The 18,331-nt window shown below is 43.6% G+C and overlaps 1 pseudogene; it reads left to right on the plus strand.

The window, feature by feature from the left end:
- The first annotated feature begins 15,479 nt into the window (after window positions 1–15,479).
- Window positions 15,480–18,331, plus strand: LOC138916946 (olfactory receptor 5D14-like; annotated as a pseudogene).

Consider the following 18,331-nt stretch of genomic DNA (forward strand, 5'->3'; position numbering starts at 1 on the left):
AGATCAGCTGGCTTCAGAATGGATTTGGCCAATGAGAGGCATAGGTTGGGGATTGGGGGATTAGACAAAGGGAGATGCCAGGCTATTTGCTTTCTCCTTCTCCTCCTCCCCTTGGGTGGCATCTCCTTGGGCTATACAGATGGTCCATGACTTACAATGGTTTGATTTACCATCTTTTAGAAGAAGATTTCATTTTACTTTTTCCTTTTTCTCCCCAAAGGCCCCCAGTACATGGTTGTATATTCTTAGTTGCAGGTCCCTCTAATGTGGGATGTCGCCTCAGCGTGGCCTGATGAGTGGTGCCATATCCGTGCCCCGGATTCGAACCGGCGAAACCCTGGGCCGCTGCAGCAGAGCACGCAAACTTAACCACTCGGCCACAGGGCACATCCCTGATTTACCATTTTTTGACTTCATGATCATGTGAAAGTGATATGCATTCAGTAGAAATCGTACTTCAAATTTTGAATTTTGATCTTTTCCCAAGCTAGCGATTTGCCGTATGATACTCTCTCATGATGCTGGGCAGTGGCAGCGAGCCACAGCTCCCAGGCAGCCCCGCGATCACGAGAGTGAACAACCAATCCGCTTGCAACCATCCTGCACCCAGACAACAGTTCTATTTTTCACTTTCAGTACAATATTCAATAAATTACATGAGATATTCAACATTTCATTATAAAATAGGCTTTGTGTTAGATGGCTTTGCCCAACCATAGGCTAATGTAAGTGTGCTGAGCATGTTTAAGCTAGGCTAGGCTAAACTATGATGTTCAGTAGGTTAGGTGTATTAAGTGCATTTTCGACTTATGATACTTTGAACTTAACGATGGGTTTATTGGGATGTAATCCCATTGTGAATCGAGGATCCATATGTATCTCTTTGGTGGTTCCAGCTCTCACCAGACTGGCCTATGCTGGTTCGGGGTCCTCTCAGTGAGGTAGTTCCCTGAGCTCTGGAAATCTTGCCTCCTTCCATCACCCCTCCAAATTAAGAGTCATAACAATTTCTTGCTATTGCTGAACCCTAGTTTAACTCACTGCCCCTTTTGACGTCTTCCATTATCTGTAAAACCAATTCTTCGGTATCCTTTGATTTAAATATTTACAGAGCATTCTATTTTTCTGACATGAGCATTATTGACTTATGCTCTCTGGTCAGTTCTGTCATCTATAAAACGAGAATAATAATATAGGGTTATTTTGAAGATTAAATGATTAAGTACATGTAAGATATTTAGAACTCTGTAAGGCACAAAGTAAGGATGTAATAAATGTGAGCAAGTTCATGCTATTATTATTATTAGGGCTTCCTTTTGACCTATAAATTGAGAAATTAAAACCATTAAATGACCATGAAGAAGAATTAGGTTGGACTGAATATTCTGAGTCCAGGAAAACCAGGCAAGAAGCTGAGTTAAGTGAGGTCAGTTTACAAAATCTGCCAGTCTAAGAAGGGGCTGTCCCACTGACATTTCTGTGATAGTTTCATATATCAAATCATGTACAAAAGAACTTGTTTAGTTATTCCTAGGCTTTATTGCTAGCTTCAGACCCTTGGTGATTATTGGTGTTCTCTCTTGGATAGTAGAAAAGATGCAAAGTTCAGAAGTAAATGTCTTTACATTTAAAAAATACATACTAGAGATATGGCAAGCCTGAAATTGATTTTTTGATAAATGAAGCTATTAGCAAGTAGAAACAAACCAAAAATGCACATATTAGGCAGAAATGCTATTCATTCTGGATTCTGCATAGAATCCAAATCTTTATACTGAATGGTTGCTTATTGAGTGTAATTAAAATTAATGTATAAACAAAAATAAAAGCAAATTTAAAAAACCTCCTTTCCCACTTTCTAGGCTTTCAGAAAATGTTTTTAGTATATTCAGTATATCTACTATCACCTTATAAAATTAAATATACAGTAATCGACTATTGTCTCAGCATATTAGTTTGGTCTCTTTCTCATTGAGAACAATACAGGGAATTTTTTTATGTGAAGATTATTAAACGATTCTGTTCAAATCTACCACAGCTTTAAGTTTGGGCTATTGTGTTATAAACACCCATAACTGTATGGGAGTACTGACTGGGAATAAATCCTGTATAAGTGAAAATAGGATAGCCAATTTTAAAATTAGATCCTACTGGTTTCAATTTCAGGACCTTCCCTCTAAGACTGGCCTTATGTCAGGTGAGTTGGGATGGCTCTTGTAGGCCTTCTATTTTGAGAGGCGTACGGGAAACAGTCTGTGATACATCAGAGCCAGCCACTATTTCGTGTACACTTACTATGTCCCAGGACCTGTGCCAAGCACTCTAAACTTCAAGCAATTTGATCTTTACCACAACCCCATGAAGCTGGAGTTATTATACTCTTTTCACAGAGGAAGAAGCTATGGCTTATTGTTTAAGTAATTACCCAAGGACACACAACCCAAACATATTAAACCCGTTTGAACCCAGAAAGGAAGTCTGTCTGACTTCAAAGCTTCTGAATTTAAACCCCCTGCACTGTAGACAACCCATTTTCTAAGTGTGATTGATGGATTTCTAGGGGTCCTCAAAACTCTTTCAGGGGTTGGCAAGATGCTCCCTTTTCTGTCTATATGTCTATGTAAGACTAAATTTTCCTTGTATACCTTGACCCAAACAATGTATGATAACAGATAGAATACAGAAGATTAGAGAATTCCATCGTCTTCTGTCAAACCAAATATTAGAGATTTGCAAAAATGTAAAACAATGTCATTCTTCTCCCTAATATTTTCTGTTTGGGGAAGTATGGTTATGTTTCATAAAAGTAATATTTATGTTAAAACATAATGGGTTTCTTATTTTTAAATGAAATAATAAACATTTTTGAAATTTCTCCATTTTAACTTTGTATACAAAAAAGAGTAATAGATGTAACCTACAGACATAAAATCTCATGGGGGTCCTCAATAATTTTTAAGAGTATAAAGCAATCCTAGGACCAAAAATATTGAGACCCACTGCTGTAGACTTCCATTGTCATCAGGCATTTTGCAAGAACCAGAAATAAAACTGATCTGACAGCTCCTTATGTTTCTCAGGTGTCATGCATCACTATTGTGATCCTTCGAGAAAGTGAGGTAGAAATACAGTAAACTGAATCAAAATTCCTTCCTTCTCCAAGTACCATTTAAAAGCCAGTTTAGCTTTAGGTTTAGAAATTATCATGTAGAAAAGTAGAACCCTAAAACTGTGTGGATGAAAATGTGTGAAACCACCTTCTTTGTTGTTGAAAGATGAATTATTTGAAAGTACTCTGAAAATGGTTAAAGGCAATTCAAATGTATGATATTGTTATAATTTATTATAATATTTTTGTAATTATGAAATTATGGGAGTAAGGAATTGGCTTTGAGAGATAACCTTAGTGCTAGTTAATAAATATAACTTTATTGTGCTAATATAATTTATAGCTATATTATATATGTGTTATAACTAACATAATAAATACAATAACTTCATATTTATTTAAATGCTTTGCCATATATAAATCACTTTAATATACAGAGTGTCTCATTTGAATCTCACTAACTATGCTATGAGACAAGGCAGGACATACTCTATATCCGTTCTACAAATGTGGCAACCTAGTCTCAGAGTAGTTGAATGACTTGCCAACAGTACACAGCAAATATATGATTGTTTTAAAACTTGTAGCTAGCATAATACCTCAGCAAATATTTATCAAATAAAAAAATTAAGAAGTCAGGTCTTCTGACTCCTAGTTCAGTGTCTTAGCTCTGGCATATGCTGATTTAAAAGGGTAATGGATTTTGCAACATGCCTCATTTGCCAAGAGTGTTCAAAATGAATTCAAAAAGGCACATGGTGGTATTCAGTTAGCTCTCACTTATGCAGATCTTTGTCAGGAGAGCAGTAACAGATGAAGATGATATGCATTCTTATATCAAAGGCTTATATTCAAACCTCAAATTTATGTTTTCCCATCTTCAAAGAGTAAGTGATGTAATGCTAACTCTTTTTCATCTGGCGTGTTAGGATTAACTTCCAAAAAACAGAAACACACACACACACACACATGAGTTTCATTGGAACTTTAAAAGTATGATAATTTTACCAAATAAATGGAATTTAGCATAGATCTTGTTTATGACAAGTCCACTGAAAACAAACCAATGATCCCACCCTATTGGCTCTTTCAAATTTCAGTACCATGGACAAAGTCGGAAATAAAACAAATGCTCTCTACCCCCTGGAAGCATACAGCCTGGTGGGGAGTCAGCTATAGAAACAATGTCCTAGCGTACAAGAAAATGAGGAAACCAGGAATAGGGTGTCTCTAACCCTGCCTAAAGAAGACATTTTTGCTCTGACAGTTCACAATCTGATATGAGAATCAGGAATATCAACAACAGAATAGGAGCTGTTAATAAGCAAATTTATTTGCAAATTACTGGAAGTCAGAGGGAGAAATGGACTCAGTCTGAGAAAATGAAGCAAGATTTCACAGAGAAGGTGGCATTTTGGAGAAAGAACGAAGTAGAAGTAATTGACAGCACAGGCCTCAGGTCCCAGCCTACTGAATGAAGGCACTAAAAACGACCTTATCTTTCCCTTTGCATCGTAGAAAGTTGAAGTAAAAGATCACGAACCTATTGTGTTTGTTTTGAACCAATTATCTGCATGTGATGAGTAGGAAGTCCCATAGGCAGAGACTCTATAACAGTGAGACTAGTGAGTAGGAGAGATTGGTGGGGAAAAACACCCTTGAGAATGGCAATCACACTTCTTGAACATTGCAGAATCTTCATTCCACTTAAATGGAATTATCCACAGCTGTGCATATAAATGGCAACTTCTGGGAAGATGAGACGTCTCCAGAACCATTTTGTGTTATCTCCTTCTTTGTGTAACTATTGCCAAGTACGGCCGTACACTTGGCCATTAAATAATCTTACTTGCATGTTCTAGATTTCTCTGCCCTTATTTCAAGTCTTTCTTGAAACTCATATCCGCTGCATATTTTCTTTGAATAATGTTGTCAAACAAAGCCAATTTCTAGAAAAAAACACTTTGTACTGTATGTATTAGGGGTTGTATTCTTGGGTGGGTGCAGCCCACTATCTGAACCCTATGTTTGGGCAGTTGGCCCTTGTGTCTTGGTGAAAGGTAGGGCCACATCTACTGCCCCCAAAACCAAAAATTCCAGATACTTGCTTTCTCAGAGCCATAGAATGAACCCTGCCAATCAGATGCTTCCCCAGGCCCACTGAATCTTTAACTAATGAGGCAAAGAAAGAAATGATTTAGAATTCTTTCTGATGGTAGGAGTGGTGAGGGGGTAGAAGGGTGGTGGTGGTGAGGGCTTCATGAGTGGTGCCCAGTGTCAAGGCAAGGATGTAGCAACACACTGCACTGGTTACTTAAAGATCATCTCTTTAGCTGGAGTTCTAACCTCTGCCTTCCCCAGGTTCCTACCCATTTTCTGAGCCAAATTGTCTATCCTTCTTTTTGTTCTATCAAGAAAATGAAAAGACAACCTAACAATTGGGAGAAGATGTTTGCAAATCATATATCTGATAAGGGGTTAATATCTAAAATATACAAAGAATTCACACATTTCAAGAACAAAAAAACCTACCAACCCAATTAAAAAATGAGCAAAAGATCTCAACAGACATTTCTCCAAAGAAGATATATAGATGGCCAACAGGCATATGAAAAGATGCTACACATAATTAACTATCAGGGAAATGCAAATCAAAACTACAATGTCAGGACGTCTATAATTAACAGGACAGGAAACAAGTGTTGGAGATGATTTGGAGAAGGGAATTCTCATACACTGCTGGTGGGAGTGCAAATCGGTGCAGCCACTATGGAAAACAGTATGGAGACTCCTCAAAAAATTAAGAATAGAACTACCTAAGATCCAGCTAGTCCACTGCTGGGTATTTATCCAAAGAAGATGAAAACACGAATTTATAAAGATGCGTGCACCCCTATGTTCATTACAGCATTATTTACAATAGCCAAGACTTGGAAGCAACCTAGGTGCCCATCAAGGGACGAATGGATAAAGAAGATGTGGTATATATACACAATGGAATATTACTCAGCCATAAGAAATGAGGAAATCCAGCCATTTGTGACAGCATGGATGGACCTTGAGGGTATTATGCTAAGTGAAATAAGTCAGAGGGAGAAGGTCAAATACCGTATGATCTCATTCATAAGTAGAAGACAAAAACAACGACAAACAAAAGCACAGAAACAGATCGGATTGGTGGTTACTAGAGGGAATGGGAGGAGGCAGGAGGGCAAAAGGGGTGACTAGGCACATGTGTGTGGTGATGGATTGTAATCGATCTTTGGGTGGTGAACATGATGTAAACTACACAAAAATTGAAATAAAATGATATACCCCTGAAATTTATATAATGTTATTAACCAATGTGACTGCAATAAAAAAAGTAAATAAAGAAGGTGGTCCCATAAGATGATAATGGAGTTCAAAAACTCCTATCACTTAGTGATGTTGCAGCCATTGTGACATCATTGTGACATCATTGTGTATTGCATTACTCACATGTTTGTTGTGATGCTGCTGTAACCAAACCTACTGCACTGCCAATCGTCTAAGAGTATAGCACATAGAGTTATGTACAATACACAATATTTCATAATGATAATAAATGACTATGTTACTGGTTTACATATTTGCTATACTATACTTTAATCTAGTGTTGTTTTGTTCATCATGGCCCCTAAGCATACAAAATCCACTGCTAATGTTGTGAGTAAGAAGCCACCTTGAGTGACTAGCCTGGAAACAAAATTCAGTGACTAAGTACTACAAAGACTGAAAATCAGTCAAGGTCGTTGCTCACCAGTCAGGCATGTCCCTTTCCTCCACAGCTATGTGAAGAACAAGAACAAAGTGAGAGAAGCTGTTGAAGCGTCTGCATCATGAAGGCAAAGAGACTAAAACAACTTTGAGAAGGGCCCACATCAGACACGGAGAAACTTCTGATGCCCTGGATTAAAGACCAGACAGAGAAGCAAGTCTCTGTCAGCACCATGACCATCATAGCCAAAGCAAAAAGTTTGTTTTTGATGTAGAAAGAAAAGACTGGACTGACTACAATGTTGAATTTACTGCCAGCTCTGAGCGGCTTAAACAATTCAAGAATCCTTATTCATCACATAATGTGAAAGTGAGCGGTGAGTGTGTGAGCGCTGATGTGAAGGCAGCTGAGGAAATTTTGGAAACACTAGATGAGCTGATTGAGGAGGAAAATCACTTGTCAGAGCAGATAATCAATATGGATGAAAACGCCCTATTCTGGAAACAAATGCCTGAAAGGACTTTCGCCCATAAGGAGGCCAAGTTTGCCAGGTTTCAAAGCTTTTAAGGACAGGATAACAGTCTTGCTTATTGCAGGCTACAAATTGAAACCCTTTGTGATCTGGCACAGTGAGAACCCCAGGGCCTTCTAGCATATCAATAAGGACACATTGCCAGTGTACTACAGGAGCAATGAGAAGTCATGGATGACCCAGCTGCTCTTCTAAGAGGCCCTCTTCAATTACTATGAGAGTAAAATGGAGAAGTACCATTTGGAGAATAACATCCCTTTCAAGATTTTGCTTATTGCTGATAATGTAGCTGGACATCCTCCTTTTCTTGGTGATCTTTATCCTGATATTAAAGCAGTGTTTCTCCCTCCAAACACCACCTCTTTGACTCAAACAATGGATCGGGGAGTTATAAGGCCTACAATCTGACAAAGACCTTTGCCCAGGCTATTACTGCAACTAAGGAAGATGCTGTGAAGACACTGATGCAATTCAGGGAGAATTACCACTCTGTAATTCTATGGCTGCATCAGGAATCCTGTTTGGGCTTGGAGTAATGTCACCAAGGAGTGTATGATTGGCATCTGAAAGAAGATGCTGAAGACATTCAGTCGTAATTTCAAGGGATTGCCAAGTATTAGGAGGTTGCAAAAATCAATGAGGCTGAGGTGGAGAGGGCAAACAACTTTAACCTGGGTGTGGAGGAGGATGACATTGAGGAGCTCCTAGAGGTGGTTCCTGAGGGATTGATGAATGAGGAGTTCTTGGACCTGAAACAGGAATGCATGGCTGAAGACGAAGCAAGAGAACCTTTTCTCTACACTACCAGAGAAGAAAAAGAAGAACCTCCAAGAAAATTTGCAGGGTAGGGTTTCGCAGACACTTTTGCAGACCTCAATAGGCTCCTTAAAAATTTGATAACATGGGCCCCAACACTGAAAGGTTTTTATTAATAGAGAGGAATGTTTATGGTGGAGTATCTGCTTACACGCAATTCTACGATGTGAAAAAAAAAAAACAAATCAAGCAAAGCATCCTGGACATATTTCCGAAAAGGGTGACACCTTCTCAAGAAGAGCCTCAGACAGATCATTCAGGAGGTGTTCCAGAAGAAGGCCTTATTATCACAGGAGATGACAGCTCCATGCGTGTTATTGCCCCTGAAGACGTTCCAGTGGGACAAGATGTGGAGATGGAAGACAGTGATATTGATGATCCTGACCCTGTGTGGGCCTAGGCTAATGAGTGTGTTTGTGTCTTAATTTTTCTTTTTTTGAGGAAGATTAGCCCTGAGCTAACATCTTTGTACGTTTTCCTTTACTGTATTTGTGGGACGCCTGCCACAGCACAGCCTGACAAGCAGTGTGTATGTCTGCACCCGGGATCCGAACTGGGGAACCCCAGGCCCCTGAAGTGGAATGTGAGAACTTAACTGCTGCGTCACCAGCCCCGGCCCCTGTTTCTTAAGTTTTAATAAAAAAGTTTTTTAAACCTTGTAATAAAATTTTTTTTAAGTAAAAGAAACCTTATAAAATAAGGATCTAAAGGGGCTGGCCCCGTGACCGAGTGGTTAAGTTTGCGCGCTTCGCTGCAGGCGGCCCAGTGTTTCGTTGGTTCGAATCCATGGCACTGCTCATCAAACCATGCTGAGGCAGCATCCCACATGCCACAACTAGGTGGACCCACAACCAAGAATATACAACTATGTAATGGGGGGCTTTGGGAAGAAAAAGGAAAAAAATAAAATCTTTAAAAATAAGGATCCAAAGAAAGAAAATATTTTTTACACCCCTCCAATGTATTTGTGTTTTAAGGGTTATTACAAAAGAGGCAAAAAGTTAAAGAAATTTAAGTTTATAAAGTAAAAAAGTTATGGTACGCTAAGGTTAATTTATTATTGAAGAAAGAAAAATTTTTTATAAATTGAGTGTAGCCTAAGTGTACAGAGTTCATAAGGTCTACAGTGGTGTCCAGTAATGTCCTAGCCTTCACAGCCACTAGCCACTCACTCACTGACTCACCCAGAGCAACTTCCGGTCCTGTGAGCTCCATCCATGGTCAGTGCCCTACACAGGTGCACCATTTTTTATCTTTTATATGTTTAGATGTGCAAATACTTAATGATTATGTTACGATTCCTTCCAGTATTCAGTCCAGTAACGTGCTGTGCAAGTTTGAGCCCAGGAGCGATAGGCTGTACCATAGAGCTTAGGTGTAGTGGGCGATACCATCCAGGTTTGTGTAAGTGCATTCTGTGATTTTTCCACAAAAATGAAATCCCCTAATGATGTACATACCCCTGCCATTAAGCTATGCGTGAGTGTAATTTGCTACAGCAGGGATAGGAAAGGAATGCAGCTTTCTGATATTCCTCCAAAGTGCCACCTTGTCACCCCCTAAAAACATAAACATCCCTTTTTCCATGTTCCCAGTATAGGGGATTGTGGATGGGCTATGCCTCCAGAATTTTGTCTGTAATCCTATGTCTACATGTTATTTTGCATCTTCCTGTTTGACGTCATAACATATCCTGGACCTCTTTATAAGAATTGTTTGAAGTCCATTTCACTCTCTTTGGGACTGGCACGGCCTTTGGGAGAATATTATCATTTCTTTGACCCATTTTTGATCCTTTATAAAGACCAACCACTTGCAGTAGCAGAGTTGGCTCCTGTTGCCCTGAAAGGAGTCTGACATCCCCTGGGAAGGGCCACTGTCCCCAAGCCCACTCTGTGTCCCATGGAGCTCTTGAGCCCTGATACCCTCAACACCTTTAAATAGGACTCAGATGACAATTCTCTCACTTCCCTTTGACTAATGAGAGTACGGAGCAGCCCCTCACGGCAGAATCCCAGGGATGGACTAGAGGGTCTGAGCCCGGCCCGGTGAGGCGGTGTGATGAAATAAAAGATGGCGAGAGAGCCAGAAGAGGACCCGGGCCCTCCCCAGAGGCCCACTTCTGAAGACCATGTGGCAGACGGGACCCTCCTCAGGGCCACCTTGGGAGGCTTGTGGTGAAAATGGCAAGGTCACATGAGAAAAGGAGCCCTAATCACTGTGTCACTCCAAGAGAGTCACTCATACCCAGGAACACTTGGACTGAACCAAAATCCATAAAATGTTAAGACTGCCACTTCCCATTAATGATTCTTGAGTTGTTTGGAGTGGAATCCTAGTCTCTTAGTTCATACCCTTGGGGACACCCTTCAGTCGTGGGCCCCAGTGACCAAGCACGAGTAGAAAGGGATCCTCAGACTAGGAAGATCCTGGGAGGTTTGCGGGCAGTTCAAGGTGTGCCTGTGCAGAAAGGAACTTTAACACAGGAGACCGGTTCTGGCTCAGGGACGGCCCCCACCACTCTGCCCTGACTTGCTCTCGTGCAAGAAAGGGACATGGCCTGGCCCTGCTTTGCCCCCGAGGAGTGTGGTAGGGCCAGGTGGGCCTCGACTGGCAGAGCCAGGCTGCCATCAGCCCTGTCCACCTCCCCCAGTGCCTGGAGAAGTAAGACCCCTTCCACTTTCAGAGCTCACTTAGGAGTCTGTTTCCTAGACCCTGGCTGGCCTCCCCTCCCCCAACCAACTGACACACCCTGGTTCCAGCCACCTGTTTACTTTGGAGATGGAACACTCCTCAGGGTTCCGAGCGGTCACTTGTGGCCCACAGGGCACTGGCACTCAGAGGCACAGCTGTGGAGCTCTCCCCAGCCATGGAGGGCCTGCTGCCTGCCATCGTGTCCGCTTTCCAGCTGATCCTGGGGCACCTGTGGTGTGCTCTGCTGGTGATTTTGGACAGCTTGAGCCAGGGTCCAGGTCTCCCTGCGTTCCCCTGGGAGGTCCTGGTATGTACTGTGGTGGTGGCTTTGATAGTCAAGACAGGACATATTTTCAGAAGAGGGAAGTCTCCAGGTGAAAGGTGTTCTGCCTTCGGTGAAGTCAGTGGAGAATGTGGGGAGAATACCGGACCTGAGAACCGAGCCGAGGAAGCCCTTCAGTGCCCTCGGGTGGAGGCCAGTCCTCTTCCATTACGAACCTTGTGCTTGGCAGCGATGAATACAATCCTGAGCACATCAGCACTTCAGGACACTGTCGACCTTCTGGAAAAGGCTTTGAAGAGCCTGCCTGTGAAAGTCTCCAAAGCAACTGATGAAGAGGAACATCAGGAAAGAGCCAGATGGTTGCAGCAACAAAAGCAAATTGAGGAAGAGCTTCCAGGAGAAATCCTCTCCCTCCAAACCGAGGAAGCAACTTTGCAGCACGAAAACACCAAGCTCGAAGGTGAGATTCAGCAGCTGAAGCTCAAACTTCAAAATCTGCATGAGCTACATGATGAAGAAGTTTGGCCACTTTACAGAAGATTCTTTGAGGAGGAAAGGGTCTGCTCCGAGTTGAAGAAGAAGCTCCTCAACGTGTGCTGGGAGATGAACTCCACGTATCAGCTTCGCAACCTCTACAAGAAGATGGCTGAAGACCTGGCCCAAGAAGTGAAGACGTGCACTTCCTACTATCACAAGGAGAACCTCTTCCAGATGCAAAGAGCCAAAGAAAGCTGGAGGGCAGCCATGTTGGCGGAGAGAAAGCTCGAGGAGCTAAGAAGACAAAACGAGCACAACAGGCAAAGGCTGACCATGTTGGAGGCCTCGTTCCAGCCTTTGCCAAGAGGCAGTTTTCCTCCAGCTGCTCCTCCCACGGTCCCCAGAGGCCCAGAAGTGTGGGGGATCCCCTGGGCCGGTAGGACCCCCCCAGGAAGGAGGATGGCCCTGCCATGAGGCCTCAGGGGCCTGGGGTCACCTGCAGATTGGACTCAGCATCCACAGCAGCTGGGCCTTCAGCACCCCAGCCACGGCAGGACATCTGCACGGGTGTTCTCTTTTCAAAGGAATTTTGATTTTTTCTGTTTTTAGTTTAGCTGCTATTACTTACTTAATTATTCTTATTCAAGTAGATAAAGCATTCTAATGTGTAAGATATTTTTTCAAATAAAGTTTCACTTAATACATTGCTTATCAATTGCATTCTCTGTCCTTGGACCCTCTAGAATAAGACAGTATAAGGACTGAGTTTAGATTTAAATGAAAGGTCACTATTCATTAAGCCATCATTAGAGTAGGACATGGAGATGTAGAAAACAATAAAGACTGTTTCTGTGTGCTCTGAGCCCTTATTAGGAATCTGCGAAGTGAGAATATTTGCCTGAATGAATTAGATTGTTAGTAAAAACCAATGGAAAAGCAGGAAAAAAAAAAGACTTCAACATACTCCCGTTCACATTTCATAATGTTTTGATTTATTCCTAAATTTATAGATTAATTTAGAGGGTAATTTTAGATAATTTGCACTCTGTTTTTTGTTCTGTAATTTTTTAAATCTTTGTTGTATTGTTTAAGATAGTGTTTCTTGCCAAAACATTTCTCAATGTTTTGCAGTCCATTTTATGCAGTTTTCCCTTGGTGGCAATCACATATGCATCCACACCCACACACACAGACACGCACAAACTACAGTACAGATGTAGAGTGCTTTGTTATTTCAGTACCTAAGGAAAATGTAAAATTAAGAGATTCAATTTTGAAAAATTATTTAAAATAAATAAAAGAAAAAGATCATGCAATCCACCGCCATGTACACAAAAGAATCCTAAGTCCTGTACACAGAAAAGGAGAGGTGCCTGATGTACCCGACAAAATTCCCACTACAAACACTTCACCCCAATGGTGCAGATGAAGAGACTGAGATGCAGCTGTTTCCGCAGCTGAGACAGGGAGGAGGGAAGGGCCAGGGATGCGGGGCTCCCAGGGGCCAGCGAGAGGGAAGCTGTTCCCAGCCCTGGGCTGGAGGGAGGAGGGGAAGTGGTGTCCTCTGGGCCCATGAGGGGCTGTCAGGGGAACAGGGAAGACTGCCCCCACCCTCTGCCCTCCTGTCGTCCCACCTCCTGCTGGAGCCTGGGAGCCCCCCAGAGGCCCGGGCAGCGCAGGCAGAGGAGTCAGCCTGGGCACAGAGCCGGCCAGAGAGGGGCCCCGAAGGAATCTGGAGAGCGACCAGCACACTTGACTCTGCTGAATCTGAAGTGCGAGGGTTTCATTGCCTTCCTTCCCATCCATTGTTTTGTTACATGTGGAGCTTCTGTGATGTCTTCTGCGCTGTTCCAGGTGTTTAAGATGCAGTGATGGACAAAACGGTCTAATGAGGCCTGGGGACCCGCAGCTTACATTCTAGCAAGGGACAAGGTCACATAATAAAGAAAAAGAGATGAAGGAGGGAAATACGTGCTCTACAGACGATTCCTATAGGGGGATGATAAGGGCGGTGACAGGCTAACACTCAATGGGTGACATTTATGTTGAGATGAAAGGTAAGAGGATTTAGTCTGGGAGATCATGGCAGAATGTTCCAGGCAGACAGAACAGGAAGTACAGAGGCCTGAGAGGTGGCTTCTGGGGCAGCAGAATTGGGACTAAGATGAGGGGGAGGGGAGGTGGGCAGGGAGCAGGGCCCACAGCAGAGATGTCTCTGTAGTGCAGGGGAGTGACACCAGGGAAGAGTGTAGACCTGGAGGGGAGACAGGGTGGCTGGGGACATAGTGTGATGTGCTTTCTACACAGATGTCTGTGGCTGTGGAGACAGTGGAATGTGGGTCGGGGGAGAGGCGCAGCGTTTTGGTGAGGGGTCTCACAGCAGTCTGCAGGGAGCCCTGGGGCTGGCACTGGGGTGTTTGTCATTCAGATGAGGAGTGTGTGTGACTGTTGTGGGGTCTGAGAAGAGGAACGAAGGAAGACTGAGAACGCTTCTGATAACCTGTGTATTGCCTGCGCTACTTTAAGGACACCTTTGTACAATCTCTGCAGGGGAATCCGAAAAGAAGGCAGCTGGGCACAGATGAAGTACACCCAGTGAGAAGCCTATTTTTCCAAGGAATAGAGTAGGGAGTAGTCATGCCCATTTGGACATCCATGAGGTTTCGACCATCCCTGAAGGCCCTGGGGATCAGAGGGTCTCACCCCTCAGGCGCTCCCACAACAGGGGCTCCAAGGGCAGCTCCGGAAGGGGCTCGAGGGCACGGTGAGGATTCCCAAGGGTGATGCATCCGCTCCCTGAGTGGAGCCGATACGATGCTGCTCGTGGAGATGCCAAGATGAACACTCAGTGGACCCCAGCAGAGCGCAGAGCCAGTGGAAGAGGAAGACTCACTGACTAGAAGTGCTCGTGGAGGTGGCGTGTGCACCCACTGCAGGCGCTGTGCCCGGCTCTCTAACTGTCCCTGCAGCAGGCTGGGCGGTGGGTGGGAGGTCAGGGAGGGGTCTCTGGAGGAGGTGGCCCTGAGCTGAATGCTGAGGGAAAAGGAGTTATTCACAGTGCTTTACACACTTTCCGGGGCACAGGAATCACTTGGAGATCTGGTTACAGGGCAGAGCCCAGTTCATCAGGTCCTGAGTGGGTCTGAGACTGCCCTGCTCCCCAGTGATATCCATGCTTGGACTGGACATAGAATAGCAAGGATCTTGAGATGATTGTGGGGAAAAGTGTGGGAAAAATAAAGGGGGAAGCACCATTTCTGGCCACATTTCAGCCCAGGCACAGACGCCAAGCTCCAAACAGCCTGGGAGAGCAGAGGTAGAACTTATGCAAGTGGCCTGCCCCCAATTACCCTCTGAAACACTCCTATCTCCCATGGATGGGTCCTGTCCCAAGTTCATGTCCTGTTTCAGAGGAGCATGAGGAACCAAACACTTGGGGTCACTCTTGGGGAAGCCAGCCATGGAGGACCTGCTTTCCCTCCAGAATGCCCTAGTCAGTCGATAGCTCCACCTTCCCTGTTCACACAGCCCAGGCACCTGGGAACCCCTCCTGACCTGTTCCTCTTCCTCACCCTCTCCATGCAATGCATCGGGCAGTCCATAGATTATTCCTTCAAACTCCCTCTGTTCTCTCCATCTCTGCCAACACCCTCCTGTACAGACCACCACTCTGTCTCCTGCCTGGGTCACTGTCGCTCTGCTGACTGTCCTGCCTATGGGGCCCAGGTCACCATGCATCCTCCCATTGACCTCCTCTCGGCAGACACAGCAGACTTTAACCCATGACCCAGGCAGGGCCAGAACAAAGCCAGGCTTGGACGTGCGTGTGATGAAGGTGCGGCTGACCCCTGCCCTCAGCCCCCTGTCTCCTGCCTCTGGGTCATGGACGGCAAGGGTGAGCACACATCCCAGTGCAGCCTGGCCAGCTCAGGCGGTGCTTGGTGGGTGCCTGGCATGTTATGGATAGCTCCCCTTTTCACTCATAAAATGGCTCCAGTTCTGACAAGAAATTTGATGGCCACCAAACTAATACCTTGCATGAGTTCAAACTTTTCCAAACAGTAGTGCAAAATTTAACAAAAAAATACAAGCTCATGAGAAAATAGACAGCATGATTTCAATCTAAATCCAAATGCAACCCTGGACAGTCATGAAGTTCTATGCCCAAAACAGGGCTCCTAGAAAGACTGCACAAGGAGGAAGATAGGGAGGTAGTGACCTTCTCCTTTGGGGCCCCTTCTTGCCAGGCTCTGATTCAGTGGCTCTTGGGTGGGACCCCAAAATTTGTATTTTTTCCAAGTCTCTCTCAGGGTTCTGATGCATGGCAAAGATGAACTACATTGTCGTAAGCCATCAACTCTAGGCCTATGTTGAAAGGGCCTGTGCCTTCCTCTGATCCAGCACTTGGGTCCCTCGCTTCCGACAGCTCATGACCTCCTGTTCTAAGATGTCATCAGTATGTCCTTTCATATCCACTCTCTGTCCTTCTCCACCTGCTGTCTGCTGCCGACCTGTAGGGTGTTGGCCACAAGCAGATTCATATCCTTCCAGCTCCCTTTGGAGTCACCAATGGGGAAGCCCAAGAACAGACTGGAGGGAGGCAGGAGTGTGAGCCCAAGCATTGAACCTCCTGGCTACTTCCTGAAAAGATGGCCTTGCGCTGGCTCCGTCTGTGGCTAGAGGCCCAGCTCCTCTCAAGGGCTGACTCAGCATGGTTCTCTTCCTTGGGCTCTCTTCTCTTGATTCCTTGAGGCCTGTAGGTGGTGACAACTGGGCTGTAAGGACCCCTTGTTACTACCTATTGGTTTTTATTGCTGCTGTAAGAAATTTCTACAGACCTGGTGGCTTGAAACAACACAAATTTATTATTTTGCAATTCTGGAGGACAAACGTCCCACAAAAGATAGAATTAAACTTTCCACCTGGAAGTTGTTATTTATCCGTCTCTGTGTATATGCACCTTAAACTGGTATATAACCTCTCACAAGAATGAAAGTTAGTTAGCTCTGAAAGACTTCTTACCTGGTAAATCTTGAGACCCTTAAGAGATATCTGTGTGATGTCTGGGTTGTAACAGAAGTGAACCATAGATTATAAATCCTAATAAAGTGCATGCTATACTCAGAGGTCAAAAGGAGCCATTGTACTTTTCCACCCCTTAGCCACTAATCTATTCAACAAGAGATATAGCCTTTACTGAAGAAAGGCTGCTAAGATTGGATTGATATATTCTTTTCCCAGATTTCTCTAATATTTTACTTTATCCATAAAGTAAAAGCATATTCTCTTAAAGATTTTAGTTGATTTGTGTGTATGGGCAAAATACAGTAGCAATATATGTTACTCTTTGAGCCAAACATTTCACATTTTTCACAGATTCCTTCACTAGTTTAAGCATTTATGTGCAAATATTTCCTATCAGTTATGTGCATGCTATACTACTAGATAATGTGTGACTGTGCACACTACAATATGATAAGTATTTCTTATGGAAACCCAAATTGCAATGGAAATGCGAAGATATTTCAGAGACTCAGCTTGGTTTGGGATATCCATGGCAGTTGTCTGCATGAGGCATGTTCTGTATGGAGGACACTGGGACCAACAACACTTCACATTTTCTTTTGTCTACCATAGGAAGTCAGGACATGTTTGTCCCTCACCTCCATAAATCTTCTTTTTAGCAGAAACAACTCTCTTCCCCCACCTTCTCCTTTCAAAGGCATTGTGGTGATGGTTGCAAGAAATTTGGGTGTGGAGACAACTTCTGTCCTCTTGGGTTTCACAGATTACCCAGAGCTTCAGATTCCTCTCTTCCTTGTATATCTGATCATATATGTTATCACTGTAGTAGGAAATCTTGGGGTGATAATAATCATCAAGATTAACCCAAAATTTCACACTCCCATGTGCTTTTTCCTTAGTTACTTTTCTTTTGTTGATTTTTGTTACTTTTCCATCATTATTCCTAAACTGCTTGAGGATTTGATCATGGCCAATAAAACCCTTTTCTACTCTGGCTGCAAGTTGCAGTAGTTCCTGTCTTGCACTTCTGTGGTGACTGAGTGCTTCTTGCTGGCAGTCATGGCCTATGACCACTTTGTGGCCATCTGTAATCCTCTACTTTATACAGTGGTCATGTCACGGAGGCTCTGTGCCCTTCTGTTGGCTGGGTCATATCTCTGCAGTATGTTTGACCCCTTGGTACTCCTTTGTTATGCTCTCCAGCCAAACTTTTCTGAACATAACTTAATCAACCACTTTTTCCATGAATATACTGCTTTAATTGCTGTCTTGAGCTCTGATATACACAGTCCTCACTTACAGTTCTTTGGTTTTGCCACCTTCAGTGAGGAAAGTATACTACTCATCAACCTTGATACATACGTATTTATTTTTGTGACTGTGTTCATTATCTGTTCTGCCAGTGGGTGTCACAAAGCCTTCTCCACCTGTGCCTCCAATCTGACAGCCATCACCATCTTCCATGGGACTATCCTTTTTTTCTACTGTGAGCCCAACTCCAAAAATTCTCAGCAAATTGTCAAAGTGGCCACTGTATTTTACACACTGCTCAACCCCATCCTGAACCCTCTGCTCTACAACTTGAGGGATAAAGAAGAGAAGGATGCTAAGGATGCCTTCCAGAAATTAATAGACACAAAAGTCCCATTTCACTGA

This window comes from Equus caballus, chromosome 12 (genome assembly GCF_041296265.1).
Source record: "Equus caballus isolate H_3958 breed thoroughbred chromosome 12, TB-T2T, whole genome shotgun sequence".
NCBI lineage: Eukaryota > Metazoa > Chordata > Mammalia > Perissodactyla > Equidae > Equus > Equus caballus.